Here is a 17203-nt window from a genome sequence, read left to right as displayed (position 1 = left end):
ATGGGGGCCAATGTCTGTGACGGTGCAGTTGGTAATAAGTTTCTCTTCCCCCTGTACAATTCATGTAGGTCAGCGCCCACCAGAAAAAAGATATTTGACGTGCCATCGCCAAGGACGTCCGGACCCTGGGGGTCTACCACGGATGGAGCACCCACTGCCGGAAAAAATGGGAGGACATTCGCGGCTGGAGCAAGAAGACGGCGGAGGCTCAGTGGGGATGGCCTCCCAACGTAGGAGGGGTGCCCGTCGCACCATGACCCCCTTGATGTTCAGGATCCTGGCGGTAGCGTACCCGGAGTTGGATGGGCGCTTGAGGGCATCACAGCAGCCACAAGGGGGTGAGTACACTCTTATCCTGCTGATTGTGTGTGCAGTGGAGATGTCTTGGTGGGGGAGGTGGGCTGTGGGTTTCCCTAGGCCAGGGTGAGTTTAGTAGGCAAGGTCCCTCCGTAAGGTAGGCCATGTGGCACCCAACCCCACCTCTGTAGAGTGCCAAGTACACCTAGTCATGCCCGTGTCATCCATGTGTGCAGATGTCGTCCATAGCCTAGTAGGCCATTTCCCAGGGATTGAACAGTGGAGTCCAAGAGCGCGGCGTAGTGCAGGGGGCTTCTGTGTCTGTCGTGTCCGCCAACGGTAGCGGTAATCCGTGCACTGAACATGTATTTCTTCTGTTGTCCCCCCCTTTTTGTGGTCTCCCTGTTCTTGTGTGCATTAGCATCATCAGGCGGAGGAGCAGTGGCACTGGAGCACGAGGGAGCTGCATCCCACATGGCCCTGGAGGGCGACACTACGGACTCGGAGTTCACCAGTGGGACGGAGGGCGAGGGGAGCTCCACGGTGGGGACAGGAGCTGACACCAGCAACACGGATTCGTCCTCTGATGGGAGCTCCCTTGTGGTGGCGGCAACATCTGTGCCCCCCGCATCTACAGGTACAGCCGCCACCCCTCCCTACCAGCACCGCCCTCCCAGCAGCCCCTCAGCCTTTGCCCCGTGCCCGGTCACCCAGGAGGGTGGGCATCACCTTCGCCCCAGGCACCTCAGCCCCTGCCCCAGTCACCCCTGCTGCCCTCAGTGAGGAGGCCATTGACCTCCTCAGGTCCCTCACTGTTGGGAAGTCTACCATTTTGAATGCCATCCAGGGTTTTGAAAGGCAGTTGCAACAAACCAATGCATTCCTGGAGGGCATTCATTCTGGTCAGGCGGCCCTTCAACAAGCTTTTCAGACTCTGACCTCAGCACTGATGGCAGCCATTGTCCCTGTCTCTAGCCTCCCCCCTCCAACTTCCTCCACCCAGACCCAATCCCCTGTACCCCAGCATATCCCAAGCACACCTTCAGACCAGCATGCACACACATCAACACACAAGGGAAGCTCAGGCAAACATAAGCACCACACATCCCACAGGCACTCACGCAAGCATCACACATACAGACACACCAACATCCACTGCCTCCACTGTGTCCCCCTCCTCCTCGTCTCCCTCCTCCCTCCCAGTCTCGTCTACACTCACACCTGCATGCACTACATCTACAGCCACTACTGCCATCACCAGCACACCCACCACCACACCCCCGCTGACGTGCAGTCACCACCCCCACTACCATTCACACATCCCCTGTGTCCTCTCCCAGTGTGTCTGTGATGCCACCTCCCAAGATACACAAACGCAGGCACACACCCACCCAACAGCCATCCACCTCACGACAGCCTCCAGCGCATGCACCTTCACCCAAAGTCACCAAACAAACACATCCACAACCTCTTCCTCCACTCCCAAACCCCCTCCAGCTACCCGTCCCAGTGTCTCCAAAAAACTTTTCCTGTCCAACCTTGACCTCTTTCCCACACCTCCCCAACCCCGTCTGTCTCCTAGGGCCCGACTCTCCAGGTCCCAACCTAGCACCTGAGCCACAACATCTCGGGGACCAGTGGTGCCTGTAGTCACCGGAATGTGGAGTGCACCGGCCACTAGGGCAGCCAGTGTGGCACGGAGCCACAGCACGGACAGTGCCCCACCAGTCAAGCATCAAAAGTTATCCAGTGCCCGGCGGGACAGGGGGAAGACTCCAGCCACCAAAGCCGCTCCCAGGTGTCCCGGTGGGAGTGTGGGCCACAATAAACCCGGAAAGTCTAGGAAGAGCAGCACGGCGGAGGAGACTGCCATCATCCCCGCTGCCCAGGAGGCCACTGCCATCATTCCTGCTGCCCAGAAGGCCACCGCCATCATGCCCGCTGCCCAGGAGGCCACCGCCAGCACCTGCTGCCCAGGAAGCCAACGCCAGCACAATCCCCGCTCGGCTAGAGAGAACCGCCAGCACAATCCCCGGTGGGCTAGAGAGGACCGCCAGCACAAGCCCCGCTGGGACAGAGAGGACCGCCAGCACAAGCCCCGCTGGGACAGAGAGGACAGCCAGCAGCTGAGTCACTGCAAAGGAGCCCGCCGCCTCAAGCACCGCTGAACAGGGCACCGCCGCTACAAGCACCGCTGAACACGGCACCGCCGCTACAAGCACCGCTGAACAGGGCACCGCCACCTCATGCACTGCTGAACAGGGCCCCGCCACCTCAAGCATCGCTGAACAGGGCACCGCCGCCTCAAGCACCGCTGAACAGGGCACCGCCCCCTCAAGCACCGCTGAACAGGGCACCGCCGCCTCAAGCACCGCTGAACAGGGCACCGCCGCCACAAGCACCGCTGGCCCATGAGCGCCAAGGGCACTGACGCTACTGAGTCCGTCACGAGCAGGATGAAGCACTCTAGGTACCATGCCCCCTCTAGAACCAGTGGAAACTGTCATCCACTACCTCTGTCCTTAGCAGGATGAAGCACTCTAGGCACCATGCCCCCTCCAGAACCAGTGGAGACTGTCATCCACTACCTCTGTCCTTAGCAGGATGAAGCACTCTGGGTACCATGCCCCCTCCAGAACCAGTGGAGAGATACATCCACTACCTCTGTCCTTAGCAGGATGAAGCACTCTGGGCACCATGCCCCCTCCAGAACCAGTGGAGACTGTCATCCTCCACCCACCCACTGTAGAGATTTGAGAGTCTGTGGCTTTGCACTCCCCAGGATTGAACAGTGGGCAACCCACCCACTGTAGAGACTTGAGAGACTGTGGCTTTGCACTCCCCAGGATTGCACAGTGGGCAAACCACCCACTGTATAGACTTGAGAGACTGTGGCTTTGCACTCCCCAGGATTGCACAGTGAGCAAACCACCCACTGTAGAGACTTGAGAGACTGTTGCTTTGCAGCCCCCTCGTGGATTTGGCGTTGTGCACTCAACCGGCTGAGGTGCCCCCCCTTTCCCACCCCCTGAGGTGCCGTTTTTCCTGCTATCTGATGCCCCTGCAGTGTTCCCTCCATCATGGTCGGGGATCTTGTGTGGGCCTCGCCCATACAGTGTGGGCCCAGTGTTCCACGGACCTTCATTGGAGCACTACCTGGACTACTAAGCTTGGTGTATATTTTGTTTATGGTGTATATATATATTTTAGCGTACTTGATTTTAAGATATTACAATGGTGACACTCATTTCCTTTTGTCTTTGCATTCTTCCGGGAGAGTTGGGGGGTGTAACTATAATGTATAAATATGCATTAGTGTGTGTGTTGTAGTGGGTGAGTGTGGGGGTGGGGGTGTTGCGTGTGTGTGTCCCTGTTTTTTCCCTCCCCTGTGTCACAGTGGTCTTCGCCGCCGGCGTTCGTGCTCCTGGTAGAGGAGCAAGAAGATGAGGGCTGGCAGGATGTGCAGCTCGGGTTCCATGGCGTCCGGATTCCTCGTGGGGTGTGTAGAGGTGAGCGTTTTCCCCTCGAAGTCCTGTTTCCGCCGTGTTTTTGTCCGCGGTGAATCCGCCCCAGGAAAGGTGGCGGATTGGTAGGTTGTGATACTGTGGGCGGTACTTTGTCTTCCGCCTGTTTGTTGGCGGTGACCACCAAGCTGTTTGTCTGCACCGCCGTGGCGGTCTGAGTGTTAAAGTGGCTGTCTTTGTTGGCAGTTTCCGCCACGGTCGTAATTCCAATTTTTTTACCACCGGCCTGTTGGCGGTCTTACTGCCGCTTTAACACTGTCCGCCAGGGTTGTAATGACCACCAGAGTTACTAAAAATAAAGGTACTTTATTTTTATGACAATATGCCAAAATTATCTCAGTAAGTACCCTCAGTAACAAGGTAATATATATACAAAAGTTATATGTACACAAACCAAAATTAGGTAAGTAATAGCAAGAAAAGTAATGCAAACAGTGTAGAATTACAATGGGTTGCAATAGGAGCACATAGGTATAGGGGCAACACAAACCATATACACCAAAAGTGGAATGCGAATCACGAATGGACCCCAGACCTATGTGAGCTTCGAGAGGGTCGTTGGAACTGTAAGAAAACAGTGAGGGTTAGAAAAATACCCCACCCCAATACCCTGAAAAGTAGGAGTAAAGTGCACTTACTACGCCCAGGGAGCACAGAAGTCGTGATAGGGGGATTCTGCAGGAAGAACACACACCAGCAGTGCCCTGACAACGGATTTCCGGACCTGAGTACCTGTGAGACAAGGGGACCAAGTCCAATAGTCACAACAGTGTCGAGAGGGGGCAGGTGCCCAGGAAATGCCAGCTGAAGGTGCAAGGAAGCTGCCACCGGTTGGAAGAAGCTTGGAGTTCTGCAAGAAAGAAGAGGACTAGGAACTTCTCCTTTGGAAGACGGATGTCCCACATCGCGGTAAAGCTTGCAGAGGTGTTCCCATGCAGACAGACTGCAAACAAGCCTTGCTAGCTGCAAGAGTCGCGATAGAGGTTTTTGGGTGCTGCAGGGGCCCAGGAAGGACCAGGATGTCGCCACATGGAGGAGGAGACAGAGGGGGCGCTCAGCAACTCAGAGAGCCCTCACAGAAGCAGGCCGCACCCGCAGAAGTACCCCAACAGGCTGTGCATGAAGGAAATCCTGAAAGAGTGCACAGGAGCCGGAGCAGCTGCAAATCACGAGGTACACAGCTTTGCAGTCTAGCGTGGGGAGGCAAGGACTTACCTCCACCAAACTTGGACTGAAGAGTCACTGGACTGTGGGAGTCACTTGGACAGAGTTACTGTGTTACAGGGACCACGCTCATCAGGATGAGAGGGGACCCGGAGGACCAGTGTTGCAGTCTTTTGGTGCCTGCGTTAGCAGGGGGAAGATTCCGTCGACCCACGGGAGAGTTCTTTGGAGCTTCTGGTGCAGGGTGAAGGCAGGCTACCCCCAGAGCACGCACCACCTGGAAACAGTCGAGAAAGCCGGCAGGATTAGGCGCTACAATGTTGCTGGTAGTCGTCTTGCTACTTTGTTGCGGTTTTGCAGGCGTCCTGGAGCAGTCAGCAGTCGATCCTTTGGTAGAAGGTGAAGAGGGAGATGCAGAGGAGCTCTGGTGAGCTCTTGCATTCGTTATCTAAAGAATTCCCCAAAGCAGAGACCTTAAATAGCCAGAAAAGGAGGTTTGGCTACCAAGGAAGGAGGATTGGCTACCAAGAGAGGTAAGAGCCTATCAGAAGGAGCCTCCGATGTCACCTGCTGGCACTGGCCACTCAGAACAGTCCAGTGTGGCCCCAACACCTCTGTTTCCAAGATGGCACAGGTCTGGGACACACTGGAGGAGCTCTGGACACCTCCCCTGGGAGGTACTGGTCAGGGGAGTGGTCACTCCCCTTTCCTTTGTCCACTTTCGCACCAGAGCAGGGCTGGGGGATCCCTGAACCGGTGTAGATTGGCTTATGCAGAGATGGGCACCATCTGTGCCCATCAAAGCATTTCCAGAGGCTGGGGGAGGCTACTCCTCCCCAGCCCTTCACACCTATTTCCAAAGGGAGAGTGTGTAACACTCTCTCTCAGAGGAAATCCTTTGTTCTGCCTTCCTGGGCCAGGGCTGCCTGGACCCCAGGAGGGCAGAAACCTGTCTGAGGGGTTGGCAGCAGACCCCGGAAAGGCAGTTTGGCAGTACCCGGGTTCTGTGCTAGAGACCCAGTGGATCATGGAATTGTCCCCCCAATACCAGAATGGTATTGGGGTGACAATTCCATGATCTTAGACATGTTACATGGCCATGTTCGGAGTCACCATTGTGACGCTATACATAGGTAGTGGCCTATGTATAGTGCACACGTGTAATGGTGTCCCCGCACTCACAAAGTCTGGGGAATTTGCCCTGAACGATGTGGGGGCACCTTGGCTAGTGCCAGGGTGCCCACACACTAAGTAACTTTGCACCCAACCTTCACCAGGTGAAGGTTAGAAATATAGGTGACTTATAAGTTACTTAAGTGCAGTGGTAAATGGCTGTGAAATAAGTGGACGTTATTTCACGCAGGCTGCAGTGGCAGGCCTGTGTAAGAATTGTCAGAGCTCCCTATGGGTGGCAAAAGGAATGCTGCATCCCATAGGGATCTCCTGGAACCCCAATACCCTGGGTACCTCAGTACCATATACAAGGGAATTATATGGGTGTACCAGTATGCCAATGTGAATTGGTAAATTTAGTCACTAGCCTGTTAATGACAAATTTGGAAAGCAGAGAGAGCATAACCACTGAGGTTATGGTTAGCAGAGCCTCAGTGAGACAGTTAGGCACCACACAGGGAACACATATAGGCCACAAACTTATGAGCACTGGGGCCCTGGCTAGCAGGATCCCAGTGACACATAACAAACACACTTACAATATAGGGTTTTCACTACGAGCACTTGGGCCTGGCTAGCAGGATTCCAGTGAGACAGTGAAAACACCCTGACGTATAATCACAAACAGGCCAAAAGTGGGGGTAACAAGGCTAGAAAGAGGCTACTTTCCTACATATAGTCATCAGCGGTAGTAGCCTGGTGGCCAGGATCTTACTCAATATCTAACAGCATCTTGAGCAACGGTGCCACCAAAGCTTTACGAGTGGTCGACTGGAGACCTCCTAAGGTCCTAGCCACCTTATAAAGATTCACTAACTTAGGGGCTAATTCTTCTACATAGGTAGGTAAGGTAGAACGCTCTCAGAAAGCTGTCCATTCCTGGTGTTTTCCCTTTAGATAGTGTCTTCATTGCTCCCTTGACCTTCTGCAGGGTGATGTCTCTGCCCAGGTTCTCACCTTCTCCCTGAGTTAGCCTAGAAAGAGGCACAGAGGAGAGAAATGCCAGCAACATCTGTGTGTCTTGTGGTGCAACCCCTCTATATACCTCACAGTAATACCAAAAACATGAGGCTTAATGTTGATTTGTGTGTAGAGCCTAGTGCCCTCCTCAGATGTCATTTCCACTATGGCCAAGCTCCTCTTCGTCGGGTTTGCAAGCCAGGCCAGTAAAGCTCCTGAGCAATCTTGCTCAGCATGTGCCCTCTCCATGTACCTTCTATGATCAAAACACCTCATCCTCTCAACATGTATTTCCACTTTCTTCCTATCATTTAGCACTGCTTGTTGCAGCTTGGGGTGTCCTGGTTTTTGGCATGCCACCTCCAGCAATGCCTGCTGTGCCTCAGGTACTTCCCACATCAAGGACTTCCAGACTCCCATTGATTCTGCCATACACTGACCCCGGAGCACTAGCTTAAATGTGTTGTATTCTGCCAGGAGTCCGTGCCAGCATTATCCTCAAAGTAGTGACCTATCTTTTCTCAAATTGACTCTCAGTACAGTTGATCTTCAAGCGACTCAGGTTTAATGACCGTGTGGGTATGGTAGGTCCATGGTGCTACTGTCATATCTGTCATAGAACTGGTTTATGATTTCAGATGGTACAGGCTAAGCACTTAGGCCCATATTTGTACTTTTTTAGCACTGCATTTGCGCTGCTTTATGACGCAAAAACGGCGCAAGCTTACCAAATATAATTGTATTTTGTAAGATTGCATCGCTTTTGCGTAAAAAAATGATGCAAATGCGGCACTAAAAAAGTATAAATATGGGCCTTAATGTCGTGTAGTAAGGTGTGCAATTCTGGGGTGCAAAGGTAGGTGTCAAGTCAGATGTGCAAGTCATGTAAGGTGGAGTAGAAAGAGTATTCATAGCCCTGGTAATGCAATATTCTACAGGTGTCAGTGAGCCCCCATCTTGATTGACAACATACCAAGGCTTGAGCCATGTGATATGTCAGGAAGTCCCATGAAGGGGGGTGATAGCGATTTATTAGTGGATCTGCCATGCCATTAAAGTCCCCTCCCAAGATGGTGGAATGTATAAAGTAGGGTGTCAGTGGGGCCAAGATCCTTGCATTGAAGGTGCTCTGGTCAGAGTTAGGCCCATAGACATTCACTATGGTGATGTCCTTGTCATCAAGTCCGCCCATCACGACTATATACCTGCCCTCCGGGTTGATAACATCCCCCATGTATTGGAAGGGAACACCCTCTCTAATCCAGATTGGGACTCCCCATGCGTAGGCTGTGTAATATGTTTGCCCTCGCCAGCTGAACTGTAGTGCTGCTCCTTCTTTAGGTGTGTCTCCTGCAATAGTTCTAAGTAAACCCCCCCTCCCATTTAAGTTTGAAAATACCTGATTGGGTTTAGTCATTGATTGCATCCCCTTAATACTCCATGAGAGGAACTTAAAGGTCAAGAGCACTGCCATCTGATTGTTCTTTTAGTGACATCCCCATTCCATATGCCTGCTTTCAGCAGGCTAGTCCCAATCAGAGACCCCTTATAGGGCTGCTGAAGACTATATTATTTTCCTGGCAACAACCAAACAAGCTAAACCCCAACTCCCCAGGACAAGAAGCCCATTTCCCCTATCAAAACTAATAAACAGAATAATAATTCCTATTGGAGAATCCACAACATGGTATAACATGGGTGTGCCAACCAGGAGCTACTCCCTCGGTGGTGGTGCATGCCTATCTAGTGGCTGTAACTGTGTCTATGAGGTATAACTTCAGAGAAGCACATAAATCACCACAACCCCTTCCTCTGCCCCAGAGGCCCTTCATTTATCATGCTGAATACCATCACCGAAAGTTACCAACAGGGTTGTCAGTTCAAATTAGTTCATCTGCTGTTCTGGAAATTATGTCTATCAGTTTCATACTCAAGTCCCTGGATCTGCAAGAGTCTTGTTCAGAGTCTGAGGCCATCAGTCCTTCTCCATAGTATGGCAACAAAGGGCCTGACCCATCACCACCCAAAGACGTGACCACCTTCATAGCGCTCTGTCGTTCTTGTTGAGCCTTATCGCTGGATGGGGCGCCAATCCACCAGGTCACTATCGGCAGCGAGATCTGGGTCTACATGTTCTTGATCTGTGGAGCTCAATGCTGGGTCCAGCTTGGAGCTGTCTCCTGTGGTGTTTGGAAAAATCTGATGCTCTCTGAGGTCACAACTCTCAAGCAGGCAGAAAACAACATGACATAAGAAATACCTAGTTCTAAAAGTTTCTTCTTTTCTTCCAGGAAGTTAGAGCGCTGTCACTGTACTTCCCGGGAGAAGTCTGGGAATATGATCACACCATTGCTTTCGACTGTTAGGTCACCCTGCAATCTGTCCTGGTGCAATATGTGATCACAATTTTTATAGTACGACAGGCCACAACTGGGCACGGAGGCACTACTGGGGCAGGGGTTTTACTGGCACTCAGTGGGCATGTTCCAGTGCATAAAATGCCCACAACCCCTTTGTGGCCACATTGTTGTACATTGTTGAGGCCCGATCTGTTTTTGGCATCTTCAGCACTTGATTCTAGTGTCCTCACTTTTGCCTCCACAGAGGGTAACCAATCAATTACGGAGGCCAAGCTGTGTCTGCTAAGTCTCTTTCTGCTGCAGTGACTCTTTCTGACAGATGCCTGTGATCATTTTGTAACAGGCCCAGATCCAAGCCCAGGGTATCTATTTTTTGTTTCCAGTACCTCGCAAGAGTCTGTGATCAGCTGCAAGACGTCTTGTAATGTACGGCACTCTGGCATCCCCTGTATTCTGGTGTGGCACCCATCTGTGCCCAGGGGTAAGATGCCCATTTGTCCTGCAGGGCATTCCCAACATCACTGTCTCTTTTACAGGTGGATTTCCCAATAGTAGTAGGCGGTATGCGGGTGATGTTGAGCCCCATTGTCCAGGCAAAGTGGGGTGCTGCTCAGGTGACCTGAGAGGTCCTCTAAGTATTGGTTGGGATCACCCGGTCAGAGGTTACCACATTCCCAGGCAGAGGTCATCTGTGCTATGGTGGGCTCCATAGATCAGTTCCCGTGTTCAGCGGCTGGGCCACCAGTTCTCATGCTGCCCCATTTTAGTCTTTACTGACTCTATGGCATAGGATCATGTCAATGCTCAGGTTAGAGGGGGCCAACTCTGTGGTCGAGGGCGTCCTTCTCTTGATGCCGTTATCCAGCATCCCGCAGGTCAGTCCTCAGTGGGGGTAAACCATTGAGTAGCACTTGTTATGTTGGCGCTACCCTGGGGTCTCTTGGTATTATCAATTCTGTTGGAAGAAGGGATCTCAGGGTGTGCAACAAAAGTTACAAAGAGATCTGTCTCGCTGTCCTCTTTTGGCCCTAGATATAGCAATGACCCCCTGTACCATCTCAGCATGGGCTATCAGCAGCAGTCTGCGCAACAATGGAGGAATGGTGACCCCTAGGGGGAGTCTCTATAGTAGTCCGAAAGATATGGCTTGTCAGGTTGTCAGGGCCATCTCTTTTAGTGAAGGCTGTCAGCAGTTTCCCATGCCGATCCCCCATGGAGACCAGTGGTCCCCCAGGTGCTGGTTGCTATAAGGAGGCCTAGTAGTGTGGAGTAGGCCCCATCCAGCTTTAGTGAGTCTGCATGGCCCCTTAAAATGAGTAACGTGCTGCCAGGGTCAGGTTTTCAATTCACAGGGGGTCCCAAGTGGCACACGGCCTTCAAGGCAGTGAATCATCAAGAGGGGCTCTCAGATCTCTGCAGTGGGCATCCTACTGCCGACCACGCCTCGTGAGCCCACTGCAATTGCGCTCGGCTCCAGGGAGGAGAGGGGAAAATGCTCTGCTGAGTCTTCAATCACCACCAGTCCTGATGTAGTTGCTGCTCTTATTGGCCCACCCTGGGTCTAAGGTGAGTCCTTATCCTCCAAGCGGGCCAGCGGCACTGTGAGTACTCCACAGATAGGCCTCAATCGGAACCAGATGCCTCACGCTCCTCGTTGATTTTCCTGTGATTGAGCCGTGGCTCCCAGAAGAATTCTGGCCTTGCTTGGAGGAGGAGTGGGACCCAGGAAATCAGTTGCTTCGGTCGAACGATCGCTGCCAGCAGCAGGGGGGACAAGGGACAGCCCCACTGGCCGCCTCACTTGGCAATCTCAGACTGCTCCTGGGTCCACTTTGTTGTTATTCGGCAGTGACTGCCATTTTGTCTGCATGGCTGCGTCTTTCTGAAGGCCATTATGGGGCCTTTAATTGCTTGCTCACTGAAGCTGCAGTGCCCCCTGGGTCCCGCTGCTGTCCAGGGGTCCATCTCGGGTTGCTAGTGGCCCTCAAGTCCATCTAATTTGCCAGGATGGTGCTGATAGGGCTTCATCAGCTGGATCACTGCTCAGTGCTACCTACTCCATTGCTGTCTGGCCACCCCCCAACCTTATGTACTATGTTGATATTGTGTGATTTTTTTTTTTCCACTGAGGCCTGCCTCTAGAGCTTCATGCTGACACGCTGGAAAGAGTCACCTGCTTGAGAAACCCACGCATTAGCACCGGTGTGTGTGTGTGAGACGCTGTTCCCCTGCAGATGTGCCCTCAGTATCTCCTTAAGCCCCAGCTGTATGGCCACGGTTACCCCATCAGGACTTTTCGAAGCCAGTTTTGTGGGGGGTGGTTTTTCTTTCTAAAGCAACAATCCCAATAGGTGGCCTGTTTCGTCCCCTTCAGCATGGAGTTTTTATCAGTACTCACTTCTCACAAATTAATCTGATCTGTGTCATATACCACCAATTAAGCCCTTAGTATCTAACTGTCATCTCCGTTTTTTGGTGGTCCCCAGTATATCTAATTATAAGTCACCCATTTGGCATTCACTGTTTTGTAGGTCACATTCTAGGTGTTGCCGTGTGCTGAATATCTTGGTGAAGCACTCACCCCCCGTAACCACCTTGAGCATCTCCCACCCTGTTCCCCTATTGGTCACAGTCACCCTGTTCATCTCAAAGTAGCCAGTTAGTAGTTTACCTAGTTCCATTCTATATGCATCATCTATTAGTGCATCAGGGGGCAATCTCCAAAGGGGGACAAGAGGTCTTGACCTCTCCACTATGTACTCCATCAGAACTGGTCCATGATCTGTGAAGACCTTTTCCAAGTATTGTGTCCCACACACCCTGTGTGCGATCATCTCTATAAGCAAGAAGCGGTCCAGTATGCTATATGCGTTGTGAACCAGTGTGTACCATGAAAATACCCTGCTGTCTAGGTTGGTCACTATCCAGATGTACACACATATTTTCCCTAAGTGTGGTGGACATATCGGGCTTATTCCCTACTTGGGAGGGAGAGGGGTGCCTGTCGGCATGCCCATCGAAAATACAGTTAAACTTCCTTGCCCATATGAATGGTATATCCAGGTAGGGGATCAAATCCTCTTTGATTTTTATAGAAAAATCTCTATAAACTGTGTTAGGGGCATAGATGTTTAATAGGCACGTTTTGCCACCCAAAGTACCATATAGCAACATTATATCTCCCTCTATTTCAGCTTTAAAGAAGTGCATCTGGTATGCTATGCCTACAGCCATGCAGATCTTGAATAGTTTGAGAATGTTGCAGAGTATAATTGCACCCACCATTTCCTCCCTAGTTTCTCTTCCTCCCATGTAGTAGGTGAGTGTCTTGGAGAAATGCTATACAGACCCCTGTCTTCTAAAAAAAAAACTGTACTATGTGTTGTTATATAAATGTAGTTCACTCCTAGTTAACTCCTGAACAATTAAAGTGACCATATTGATTGTGATCCACACCAATGTTCCTCTCAGGGCGCACATGTGCACCCTTGGAGAGCCTCACCGTCCTGTCCCACTAAGATACCTCACCATGCCTCCCCACTTCCTGCCTGTTGATTCAGGCATAAGGCTGTAATGATGCTAAACAACCTGAATATTCCGTACCCACTTCCCGAGATAAATACATACTTTCACCAACTGTGTCTCCTCATGCGTACTGGTTACAATTCCTATTCTCTCCCCCACCCACCTCAGAAATGTTGGTGCATTTACTATTATTGCAACCATGTAATGCTATAGTTCCGGGAACACAGTCGACTCGCCTGCCCCCGCAGGAATGGTTCCACCAGGACTGCAGGGGGAGTATCCAGGAAATTCCTATTTCAAGCACTTAAAGTCTTTTTCAACTGAAACAAACAGTTAAATAACTCTATATGAATACAAATGTAGATCTAGTTAAGTATGTACGAGGTTCAGGTTATTTAGTGGCTTCTGCAGTGTACCCCAAGTTCTCCAGTTATCGGGCTAGACCCCCCCCTACCCTGAAATAGGGGGAGAGTGCAGAAGGGGTGGCTGACCAGCAGTGTCTGTCATCACTGCCCCTTGTCTACTGGTCACAGTTGCGGGCATATCCTCATTGATGTTGACCCTGCCCCAACAGAGGGACCTGCCACAGTTTATTCCATTCTGAATGGGTCTGGCAGTTGTGTCAAGATTCATTCATGTAGATCACGTTTGAGGTGTCATTTATTAGTCCTTCCAGTTCTACAGCTATAATTGTCACTGCACCCCCTCTACTAATGCTCTGGTTTCCTCTTGCTCCGTCTGTTGCCTTCATAGGCTCAACGTCCTATCCCTGCAGACCAACACTCAGGGCTGTGATTGAGTACCCTTCTGATTTCCTCAAGCATCATCAAAGCGGTTGAACCCACTGTCACTGCAATGTTCATGGACAGGGCTCCCCACTCGACAAGGGCGGAGGGCAGCTCTCTCCGTGCACTCCTATCCAGTCCCATGTCTTTTCTGGCATTGTGAAGATGTATGCTTTTCCCCCACAGAGGACCTTTCCTTTTGCATGGAAAAGTAGCATGTATCATCTGCCCACAGTTTTCAGTTTCTGTTTGACTGCACTGCAAGGCTGTGAGGCAATATAGTCTTTGTGTGTACTCCAGAATATACCGATGATGTGGTTTTCAAGAGATGAATCATCTGTAGTATCACATCGCGGTCTCTGTGAGAAGTTTAGTAATTATCGGTTGAGTGGTGGGCCTGGTGGGGGTTTTGGGGCCAGCAACGTATGGGCTGTTTCAATTACAAAAATGTTAGACTGCAGCAAGTATGATCACAGCTCTAATCAATCTCTCCAGGAACAGTGCTGGAGCTCTTCCCCTCAAATCTCTTGAGGAAGCCCATGAAACAGAGTTTGTCTCTCTGCAAGCATACCTCTCCATTTCCAACTCATTCTACCAACTTTCTGTTGAGTTCTGTGAATGTTCCTACCATTGCTGTAAGGGCACGGACTTTCCCTTGCAATGCTGCTGCAATGCACTCTGTGGCCAGGGAGCATTCAGCCACTTTCCTCACATCCTCTCTCAGTGGGTTAACATCTTGTGAAATTTTATCTATTTCCATTTCTTGTGCTGAGTGCAAGTTTTCAATTGCCACCAGACTCTGGGTGCCCATGGGGCCCACTAGCTCCTGCGTGGTACAACCTCTATGAAGCCCCCCTCAGTTCAGCGTATTCTGGTGGCAGCAAACTGACGTATTTTCATCTGTTGAGTGGTCCAATGTGCCCTATCCTTGCCCATCATAGCATCTCTAAGAGTGCAGAGGAGGGTGTGGGGGACAGATCCCACCTCCTGAGGGAAAATGGCCCCCACAGGCAGTTTGCTTCAATCACTGGGCTCTGTCAATGGGAGAGTCTCTCAGGTCCCCCAAACGCAATTCCAAAGGGGCTTACAGGGGCCATCCACCTTGTAGTGCAAAGTGTCCCCTTTCAGGCATCTGCAGTTAGTCCTTTCAATCTGCCTCCCTTTATGGCATGTCTCTCTGGGGACCCCGCCCATCCAACAGCAGTGGAGGAAGTTCTGTCCCCACCTTGCCAGTTCAACTGTGCCTCCTCCCTACTTCCATGTAACAGAATTTCCAGGTGGTCTCCCACTCTCTCTGCGTCTGTGCTGTGTGGTCCTCCTGCAGTGGTTGTCTTCTCTAACAGCACGTTGGTATGTCCCATGGTCAGACTGTCAGCCCACCCTTAATGTCTGGGATCCCTCATGTTTCTGCACTCTCAGAGGTCTGCACAGCAGCCGCCGGACCACTCCATGCAGTCCCCATTTTGTAGACCTCCAGGGGCTGGGCTCTGCTCCAGTTACACCCAACAAGTGCTGCACAGCGATGCACCGCGGCTGCTCTCTGGTCTCTTCAGAACTGCTGGCTCTGCTCTGCGTGGTTGCCATCTTAGGCCTGCCTCACAAGCATTGGATTCTACTGGCCAAATCTCGGCAGCAGGATCACGCAGGGGTCACTTCTTTTACTGGCCCTTGATATCTGGGGCCCTCAAGAGTGTATCCCAGAGCAGCTAGGTCACCCGACAAGGTCCCCATTGTACAACTATTCTGGGGCAGCTGGATCACCCCGTGAGATTTCTACTATACAGCTCTCCTGGGGCCGACCTCTTCTCCAGAAGGGTTCTGGCGATTGCCGTAAGTGCCTGTCACAAGCACTGGGCACTGCTTCCCTACTGCTGCTCACTGATCTCTCACTCAGAGAAATTGGTGTTGAAAATAACCCTAAAGCTGCTGTCGCTCTGGGCTGTGCACCTTTTCTCAAGTTGTCTCAGCTCTGCATGGCTACCATCGTAGGCCTACCTCACACGTACCAGGGCTCACAAGCCAAGTCTTTATGGCAGGATCTTGCATGAGCAGCCTCTTTTCCCTTTGAAATAGTCCTCTCCAGCATGGGGGGGTCTGTTGGCACCCTGTTTTTGCCGATCAACCCCACTTAGAGTTCAGGATACCAATGCGGGAGCTGGGAGCTCCTGGGTTTAGCTGCCACTGGCCATCTTGTTGGCCATTACCCCACCCCGATATTGTGTGAATTAAGAACATTTACAGGTGAAGTACCTAGTGATACAACTTGTATAAAGGGATAGAACTGTAAGGTAGAGAATTGTCATTGTGCTGAATGAAGAATGGATGGCTATTGACAAAAACATACAGCAATTCACCAAAAGTGGGAAGGTGCTGAATGAGTGAAGTCGAAGCAAGGGTGCTGCAGATGTGGAGACCCACAAGTACAAGTGAACCAGTAAATATATATTTGTCATTGAAAGTATGAGAGATGACAATAGTGGTGATTCTGGTGTCAGTGTGTTAAGACAATTTCCAGTAAAAGCATTTGGCTGTTGTTTGCTATGAACGCAAAACAAGTAATATAAAGCAAATTCTAATGGACATTAATGAGCTGGTGAGGCCCATGGAGAATTTGACCTTCAACATAATTGCCTCTTTTCAATCCAGCAATCCTTCTTTATGCATGACGGCTGATCTTGAGTGTGATGTTCATTAATCAAAGAAGTTGGTGTCTTAGACAGACTAGAGAACCATAAGGAGCCCTGGTAAAAATGCTCCTTCTTGCACAATCTCTCTTTCCATCCATCCATTCTCTCTCTCCTTCTCTCCACTGTAATCTCTAGCTCTCTTTCAATTCCTTGCTCCCTCTCAAAGACCCTTGAATCTGCTGAAATTAGTCCCCGGGACCTGGGAGAGATAGCATAGGCCCAGGGAGCGTCTCTGTGCTTTTCAAAACCCTACAGGAAAATGCCCAATTGAATCAAAGGCCAGGCCAAACCTGGTCATGTGCTTTTACCAGTAGTTGAAATTCTCTACTATTGGATCTTTCATAGATTCATGTGCTTGAATCATTCATCATCGTTTAAGTGGGAGTCCCACGATACCAGGAAAAGCACTGGAGAAAGTACTACATAGGACTTAATGTTAAACACAATCACTTTACTAGCTTATTAGTGACTCAAAGTCCAGCCAATTAGGCAACAGCACCCTTTAGAACCCTCACCACAAAGGTTCCAGTCTCTCAGATTTTCTACTGCATGTCATGCAATGGGAGTTTCCCTGAGCTCTGCTCAGTTTTTCCTTCATTAAAGCTACTTCAGGAAGAATTCTCTTCAGGCCAGAATTATCTATATTTCATAACCTTAGATTACATGACCGTGCCAGATCAACCTAAAGAAAAGGATTATTTAGGCCATGTGGTATGTGGCAAAAAGTG

Source organism: Pleurodeles waltl, chromosome 2_1, assembly GCF_031143425.1.
Source record: "Pleurodeles waltl isolate 20211129_DDA chromosome 2_1, aPleWal1.hap1.20221129, whole genome shotgun sequence".
In the NCBI taxonomy this organism is placed as follows: domain Eukaryota; kingdom Metazoa; phylum Chordata; class Amphibia; order Caudata; family Salamandridae; genus Pleurodeles; species Pleurodeles waltl.
Note: the sequence above shows the minus strand (reverse complement) of the source record.